The following is a 9,167-nucleotide window of genomic DNA, read 5'->3' as shown; positions in this document are numbered from 1 at the left end:
CTTGTGCCAGGAAATAGGATCAAACACCAAATATCAGAACAAAGGATGCTCTTGGCACCTCTTTTACTTTACTCTTACCAGGAAATGACAAGGTGTTTTTTTTTTTTTTTTTTTTTAGGAGATTTGGGTCAGGAACTGGGGAGAGAGACCAACACATTTTTTTCTTAGTTCACAGAACAAAACAGACACCTATAGCCTAGTTAATGGTATCCCACCAATGTCAGTGTCCTGGTGTTGGTATTCCACTACAGCTACAGAAGAAGGGGAAAGGATATACCAGACTACCATTTGTATAACTTCCTGTGAGTCTTCAGTAACTATTTCAAAGTAAGTAGTTTTTTTTTAAAGTACACTTAATCTTTCCAGAAACGCAGTGATTATTTTTAAGACCAGAGACATGACATATGTGATTTCTACTCTATCTACTCGAACATGCAGAAGCACAAGCACATTTCTGCTATCTACCCAAAGGTGTGAGAAAAATCATCAACAGGTGTGAACCTGTGTAAATAAACTTTCTGAGAGATGTTAACAGAATCCACTCTTTGGAGCTAGGACAGAAATACTTGTCTTATGCATTAGGTGGTCTCCAGTTTACCTGCCAAAGTTGCAAAAAGGATACTTAGGGCCAAAACTTTTTGGAAGGATGAAGAGATGAAATACAAACAGCCTCTTTTATAGAGAAAATCAGCAGTAGTTGACAGGTTTCTCTGCTCGGCTCCTCTGCAGGCGACTCCCGCACCTTGCCCTGCGGGGTGTGCTACGGTGCTGGGGTGGCGAGGTGGTGGTGGGGAGACAACTTCCTCTGTCTTGGGAAACTCATCACAAGTAAAAAATAAATAAGTGTCAACCGTGGTGAAACTCAAAATCCCCCATCCCAATGCAGCTCACTTTCTTGTTTTCTTTCCACGGCCTTTGTCTAATCAGCCACTCTGCATGTGGGCACCCCGCGAGATGGCAAACAGGCAGATTGCAAACAGGCGCTGGCGCATAGGGCCCTCCCTTAGCTCACTCTACAACTCTTTTCATCTAAAAATCCTGGGACTTCAAACTCAGAAACCATGTCTGAAGCAAAAATAACAAAGGAAGCCTTCGTATAAAGACAGATTCTCAGGCTCCTTAGGTGGTGCCACTTACAACACAGGGGAAGCATCTGGAAAATCAGCTTTGTTCTGTGGAGTGAATTAGCCTTTAAGGCTCCACAGTTGCCAAAGCACCAGAAGTCCTTCTTGCGCTGTTACCTCTCAGCACACTTGAGGGCCCGAGTGCTGGGCTCACAGATGGAGAATTCAGGTGAGTTACCTGGACAGCTCACATCTTCCCTGCACCCCTCTCATCCTTATTATTGTTACCCATCGGGTACAGGGGGCGTGCGTTTACACAACTCAGTATGCACTTCGTGTGCGGCTACACGAAGCCATTGGAGTCATCTGGTACTTGAGGAGCTTGAGTGTTTTAAAACTTCCACGGTGAACACAAGTCAGAAACTTCGCAAACATTCGTGTGTGCAACAGAAGCGATGACTGGTGCAGAAATGGTGTCTGCTGTACTGAAGGCCCTGTGGCTGACTTAGTGGATTTTTTTTTAAGATTTTTTTTTTTTTTTTTTTTTTATTCAGAGAGACACAGACAGAGAGAGAGGCAGAGACATAGGCAGAGGGAGAAGCAGTCTCCATGCAGGGAGCCCGACGGGGAACTCGATCCCGGGACTCCAGGATCACACCCTGGGCCAAAGGTGGGCACTCAACTACTGAGCCACCCAGGGTGGATTTTTAAGAAGTTTTCACTCTTCCACTCGCACAAGGCCGCCAGTTGGGCTACTGGCTCTGGGACCATGTTTCAAAGGCTACACCACCCTATTTCACGACAGGCCAAACAAAGCTTTTTCTAATCAGGAGGCAGGGGCGCCTGTGTGGCTTAATGGGTTAAGCGTCGGACTCTTGATTTCAGCTCAGGTCCCCATCTCAGGGTTGTGAGATCAAGCCCTCCTGTGCAGAGCCTGCTTAAGATTCTCGCTCTCCCTCTCTCTCTACCCTCCTTCCCCCAAATAAAACGACAGTGTGAAAAACAGCACCAACAGCACAAAGCAGCAGCCTCTTCTTAAGTAACACCAGCATGTAACTGAAATACGGCTCCGAGCCCAGAGCTTGTAGAGACGCCCTGCTTACAGATTGACGTTTGCAGCCCGTTACACATTTGAGGTCAATCATCAAACATCCAGAAACGCATATACTGAGAGGCTCTCTTTCTACCCTGAACCAAAAAGATCATGGCCTTGTATTAGTTTTCTCTTTCCGATCTAACAAACGACTTCAGCAACTTAAATTGTTCCAAACTTATTATCTAATAATTCTGTAGGTCAGAATTCGGATACAGTTACGGGGCTGGAGTCAAGGTGTTGGCAGGGCAGCATTTCTTTTTGGAGGCTCCAGGGAGGATCCTGTTTTCTTACCTTTTCTGGCTCGCAGAGGTCGTTCATATTCCTGAGCTCGTGGCCTCCTTTCTCCATGTTCAAAGCCAGTGAGAGGAATTCAAGTCCCTTTAATGCTGCCATGTTCCTGGTCGTCTGCAGCTGAGGATGCTTTTCTGCTTTTAAGCACTCCTGTGAGTAGATTGGATTCACCTAGATAATTCAGACTAATCTCCACATCTCCAGATCCTTAACTTTCACCATCTCTGCAAAGTCCCTACTGCCACGCAGGATACATTCACAAGTTCTGGGGATTAGGAGGTGGGCATCTGTAGGGGCTATGGTTTTGCCACTGTAGGCTTCTGCACAGAAGTATGCCCGGCTCGTGGTAGACTGTGTGTCTTAGCTTGGGCCGCTGTAACAAAGCACCATAGACAGGGTGGCTTATAAATAGCAGAAACCCACTTCTCACAGTTCTGGAAGCTGGAAGTCTAAGAGAATGCTGGCAGCCGGATCAGGTTCTAGTGAAGGCCCTCTTCCAAGTTGCAGACTGTCAATTTCTTTTTTCTTTTCTTTTTTTTTTTTTTGTTCAGACTGTCAATTTTTTACCGTATCCTCACATGATGGAGAGCACGATGAGAAGAAGCAAGGGTTCTCATGTTTTTGTTTTTTTTTATAAGGGTACCAAGCCCATTCCTGAAGTCCCCACCCTCGTGACCCCATTACCTCCCAAAGGCCCCCCTCTTAATACCATCCCGTTGGTGATTAGGATTTCAGTGTATGAATCTAGGGACACACAAACATCCAGTCCATATCACCAGAGGACGATCTCTTGGTGCTTCTGTTTTAACAAAACACAGATAATGGAAAGCTTGGGAAATTACTGACATGGACTCCCATCAGCTGTTACAATTCAGAGATTTACATTTCAAATCATGCACAGCCCTATTACTTTGATGAGAAGGCTGTGGCCCTTCAATCATTGCAACTTGGAAATTTTTTTTTTTGGTAAAGATTTATTTATTCATGAGAGACAGAGAGAGAGAGAGAGGGGGAGAGGCAGAGACACAGGCAGAGGGAGAAGCAGGCTCCATGCAGGGAGCCCGATGTGGGACTCGATCCTGGGACTTTGGGATCATGCCCTGAGCTGAAGGCAGACACTCAACTGCCAAACCACCCAGACACCCACAACCTGGGAATTTAGATCATGTGATGGGAAGCTCATGATCTACCATCCAAGAGGAAGAAGGATTCACATTGATTACGTTTCTACTCTTCAAGGAGACTCATCTTTATGAACTGTACCACTCAGGTGCCTTTGACCTCTGCCTAAAGGTTGACTTTGGTCAATAGCCTGCACTAGCAGATCAGGAGGTATGATGAGAACTTGAGGAATTGATTCGGTCAATCCCCATCCCTTTGGGCCCCAGTTTGGCAGTGCCTGCTTTCTTCTACCTCATATTACAGCTTCTCTTGACTATTCCCTCTCCTGCGGCTACAGGTCTCTCTGAGTTCTGGTGAGCACTCCTTCCCCGTGGTCCTGGAGGTCTAGAGGTGGTAATGGCCCCCACTGTTGTTAGCCCGTGTATGGCTCACCATTCCTTGCTGGTCCTGCTTACTTCTGCCCACACCCCGACTAACACTTCCTTTATTAAACTCTCCTCAATTATCTTATTTCTACGTGCCAACCATCTCTTGCCAGCACCCTGTCTGATACACCTGGATGTGTCAGCATCTTGTGATCTTGGCCAAGTTACTCAACCTTCTCGAACCTCAGCATTTTCATATGTAAGATGGAGATAAAAATAGCTACCCCTATGCTGGTGGCGACAACTAAATTATTTAATTCATATACAGCTTAACTTAACACAGTGTTTGGCACACAGTGAACATTTAAGTATATTTTTGTCAAAATAAAGGAAATGAATTCTCTGAGGAACCGAAAGCTCCATCTGGATCCAAATGTTCCACCACATTACTTCTTAAAATGTACTTTTGGCTCCAATGAAAAAGTTTTATTTTGAGCAACCATTAAACCAAGGTCTTTGGATTTACCCATAACTAACTGTTAATAATGCTGTTCAAGGTACCACCCAAATAGTCCTCATGTACTGAGGGAGGTACAAATCCAAGTATATTTACTTTATAATTTGATACTTCTGGAATTTTCCAGTATGACACTGAGTCTCTGCTTTCTAGTTTTCTGGATATAGAACAATTTAAATAATGTAAGCAGAGAACTGTTACAGTAGATTAGGTAATATTTAGGAAATAAAAGTCTGTCTATAAATCAGTTCAGACTCTCTAACTACTTCTCAGCTTACAAAAAGTTTACACCAGGATCTACTTACAGCTATAAGAATATAAATGTAGAATTTTTAAAAGGACATTCAACTTTTAAAAGGTGATTTTTTTTAAAGTGATGTTTGTCATGGAATCAGGAAAAGGATAAAATTGCAAAAACTGCAAGAAGTCCATCAGTATTTTGGCACATGCTGATCCAAGTTGAGAGAGACAGAGACAGAGAATTGGAGTTTCCCATGTCACCTTTCCAGATATGGATGAAAAAAACTTATAACAGCCAGCATCAGACCCTTTAGGCAGTCTTGCTGTTGTTGGTTTCAGACTATCTAAGAGAATGGAAGGGAGCACGGGTGTGGGTGGGAGGTACTAGAGGAAAATCCACAATGAGTGGTTCAAGCTTTATAAAATTTAAGTTGTTCACCTTGCTGTGATTTAACCTCTGTTTCCCAATATCTTTGGTAAAGCCTGCTACACGCTCAAATGTCTCATCTGTGTGATTTTCTCAAGAAGAAAATGGGGCTCCAGTCCACATCTGGGTTAGTACAAGAGTGGGGGCAGGGAGGCCAGACCAAAGGGCACGAGGAGGTCAGCAGAAGTGGGAACTCAGAGCAGATATAATTATAGAAACATGATCCTGAAGGCCTTTGTGCAAGTATCAGGGAGAGTTGTTAGACTTACCACAGGACAGAGAACAAAGAATTTAAACCAACTTTATTTAAATCTGAAAGGGCAGGATCATCTCAGCTGATAACTGAATTTGTCAGGGATCCCAGTGAAAAAATAGAAATATGAAATTAGAGCTACTGGTGTCAATCTGTTAGAATAGCTATATTTTTACTGTTAGTGTTTTCTTGACCCCATATTTCAATAGTTCTTGCTAAATCTATAGCAAAAAACAAAATAAGAGCTTCTAGTCCATTAAAAGTTAGTCAAATTTTTTGCCTTGACAAAAGACAGCCATTGCTAAAACACTGTATCAACTACTGAGAAAATGCAGTTCATGGCCTTGGACTTAACCACATGAAGACTTTAAAATGTCTTATTTGGTTAGTTAGTTATTCACAGTCAAGCATTTATTGAGTTCCAAATCTATGCTGGCATATGAAATGACTACAAGCCATTGCCTTATCCTGTGATATCTCACCGTTTAGGGGTTAACTACAAAATGCTCAAGAGCACTGTTGTCAAAAAAAAATAGAAAGGCACATGCCCACCATATACACCCATAGACCCACACACACCCTCTCATTTTGGGCATCTACAGGCTTTACAATGACCTCTAAACCCATGTGGTTTGCATTGATCACAACAGTTGCTAAAATTTTACAATCTGTAATGATCATAGTCTCTTTGCCAACTTTTTGTAGAGCTTAAGATTTTTACCCAGGGCTTATGGCTTCACATGTCTCTCCAAGCCAAGAAAAGCCTTATGTAACAATGATATTCTAGGTCGTTGTCCATCAAAGAACCCAGATTCTGTTAGGCCACCTCCAGTGGAAGTGGTTGTTTGGAGGACTTTCTATACTTATCTCTTAGCTTGTGTAAAGGATATAAAAATCGACAGTGACCTTTTTTATAAAAGTAACTGAGCAATTTAACAGGACAGTTTCTGGAGACCTTTAAAGGTGAAAGTAAATTTTTGATTTTTGTTCATTATGTTGCCTTGGCTTCATTATATGAAAGTCACCTCATATTTATCAATCCTGGGGGGCACCTGGATGGCTTAGTCGGTTAAATATGTCACTCCTGATCTCGGCTCAGATCTTGATCTCAGGGTCAGGCCCCATATTGGGCTCCACGCTGGGTATGGAGTCTACTGAAAAACAACAAACAAACAAAAACAACATAACAACAAGATATTTATTAATCACCTGCTTTCCTGAAAACCAATGTACCCAGGGAGTTTATAGATAAGTGCAGGGACAAAGCAAGCAAATTCAAAAAATTTATATTTGAAATAACCTAATGTCTAATTTTATGTATTAGCTTTACTAGGCCACAGTGTCTACATTTTGGTTAAACATTTATTCTGGATGTTTCTGTACAGGTATCTTTTGGGTGAGATTAACGTTTAAACTGGTAGACTTTGAATAAAGCACGTTACCCTCCATAGTGTGGGAAAGCCTCATGCAATCAGATGAAAACCTTAATAGAACAAAGACTGACCTCTCACCCTAGCAAGAAAGAGTTCTGTCTTTGGACTCAAACTATAACTCTTCCCTGAGTCTTCAGCCCACCAACTTTACCCATCAGATTTTGGTCTTGCCAAGCCTTTATAATCACATGAGTCAATTCCTTAAAATAAATTATCTCTCTGTCTCGATCTCTCTCTATGCTATTGGTTCTGTTTCTTTGGAGAGCCCTAACTAATATACTACCAAATTAGAGTTTAGGTGTAATATCCATAACAACAAAAAAAAAGTCTTAAAAAGTCTTTGCCAAGTATTCACACTTGCAGGATTATTCTAGAGAAAAATGTGGATGTTGCAGTTTGATTTTTTAAATCATTCCAAGTAATCCTAGCTCAATCTCCTGAAGCAAAGGTTGTAGTTCTGAGTAATTGCACCAGGCAGTACTTATGCAACAAATATTTGGAGGAAGGGGGCACCTATTTTATGTGAAACACTGTTCTAAGTGCTGGGGATAAAGCAGTGAATTACGGAGACAAAAATTCCTGTTTTCATGGAGTTTGTATCCTAGTGGATGGGGATAGACAACAAATAAATTTATATTAGTCTGATGGTGATGAGTGCAAAGGAACTAAAATAATCACCCTACTTTAGGGTGGAGAGTGATGAGATAATTGTGTTTATGTGATTTCATATAGGGTGTTTGGAGTCAGTGACATTTCAGCAAAGACCTAAATGTAATGAAAGAGAGAGTCATGCAGATTTGTGAGTAGGAAGGGTTCCAGGCACTGGGAGTAGCAAGGGCCCAGGCTATGGGGCAGGAATGAGTTCATGGTACTAGAGGAACACAAAGAGGGCAGTATGTCTCGAGAGGCGTGAGCAAAGGATTGTGTAGGAAATGAAGCCAGAGGAGTTTCCATGACTTGACTCTGTAGACCCCAACAAAAATTGAAAAGAAGTCTGAGGACATAGTCTCGGGGCACTCCAGTGTTTAGAGGTCAGGAAAGTAGTCGCATGGAGTCAAAGAGACTGAGGAGGGGGAGCAGGGACGTAGAAGAAAAATCCAGAGAAAGTGGGATCTTGAAGGAAGTGTTTCAGATAAAGGGGGAGTGATCAAAACAGGTCAATTAAAACGAGGACCGGGCATTCATCATTGGGTCTATCTATGTGGAGGTTTATTATAATCTTGCTAATAGGAATTTGGGTACAACAGAGGAAACAAAAGTGTAATTGTAGTCCATTCGAGAATGACTTAGAGGAAAGGAAGTGTAGACAAAAATACTGGAATGCCTTGAGGAGAGTGCTGGAGAAGTTCACCAAGAATACACACTCGGCCTCAGGGGTGACGACTGTCAAAGATCATCCTGGCCTTGCTGCCCGGTGCAGAGATTCCATGCGGTCCCCTGACCCCAGAGCTCATGGCTCCCCACCCAGAACACGTGGTAGGGGAGCAGAAAGTGGGCCTCGGTGAGGACGGGATGAAACCACGGGTGACCCTTTCCAGCGGAGCTATGCGGAGGCCTCTGACCATGTTGCGGAGCACCCATATGGCCTTCAGGAAGGTGACAGAGGAAACGGTGGACCCCTGAGCCGGGCACCCTCTCAGGTCAGGCATTGCTGACATCCTGGCCTGCACCACGAAGCCAGGCTTCACCACAGCCTACAGAAATGTTACGGAGTTCAAAACGCTGAGGGGCTTGGTGCTACGTGGTAGCCCGACAGAGAGACACTTGTTTGTGTACAGAGTTGACTTCCCACCTTTGGGAAGGTGACAGAGGGAATGGTGCACCCCTGTGCCGGGCACCCCCTCAGGTCAAACATTGTTGACATCCTGGCCTGCACGCTGACTCCAGGCTTCCCCACAGCCTACAGAAATGTTAGGGAGTTGAAAACGCTGAGGGGTTTGGTGCTACATGGTAGCCTGACAGAAAGAACTTTTTGTGCACAGAGTTGACTTCCCACCTTCGCTTCGAGCACATTTACTGACCAAAAAGACAGACACAAAGTACAGACTTTCTGTTGGTATCCAGGAGAAGATTCAGCTGAGAGCTCTCCTTGCCATTTTCCAGGTCACCAGGGACCTGACTGTCACAGAGGCTTAGAGGCTGAGCCTGTTCACGGCCAGTTGGCAGGCCCTGTGGTGATTGGAGAACAGGAAACTGAGTCACGGGCTAATATGCTGCCCAGGCTGGGTAGTGAGGCCAGTCGCCCCGAATTGTGGGAACCTCTGTCCCCGGCACCGGTGGGCAAAGGTTGAAAAAGTACCGTGTCTGTGGCTATTTGGAGCAGGTATAAAACCATCAGAACAGACAGCTGTCTTACTGT

The 9,167-nt window shown here is 43.7% G+C and overlaps 1 pseudogene; it reads left to right on the top strand.

Annotated features, from left to right (window-relative positions):
* Window positions 1-432: 432 nt before the first annotated feature.
* On the top strand, window positions 433-8,944 carry LOC119876956 (annotated as a pseudogene).
* The last annotated feature ends 223 nt before the right edge of the window (window positions 8,945-9,167 follow it).

This window comes from Canis lupus, chromosome 14 (assembly GCF_011100685.1).
Source record: "Canis lupus familiaris isolate Mischka breed German Shepherd chromosome 14, alternate assembly UU_Cfam_GSD_1.0, whole genome shotgun sequence".
NCBI lineage: Eukaryota > Metazoa > Chordata > Mammalia > Carnivora > Canidae > Canis > Canis lupus.
Note: the sequence above shows the minus strand (reverse complement) of the source record. Positions and strands in the feature narration are given on the sequence as shown.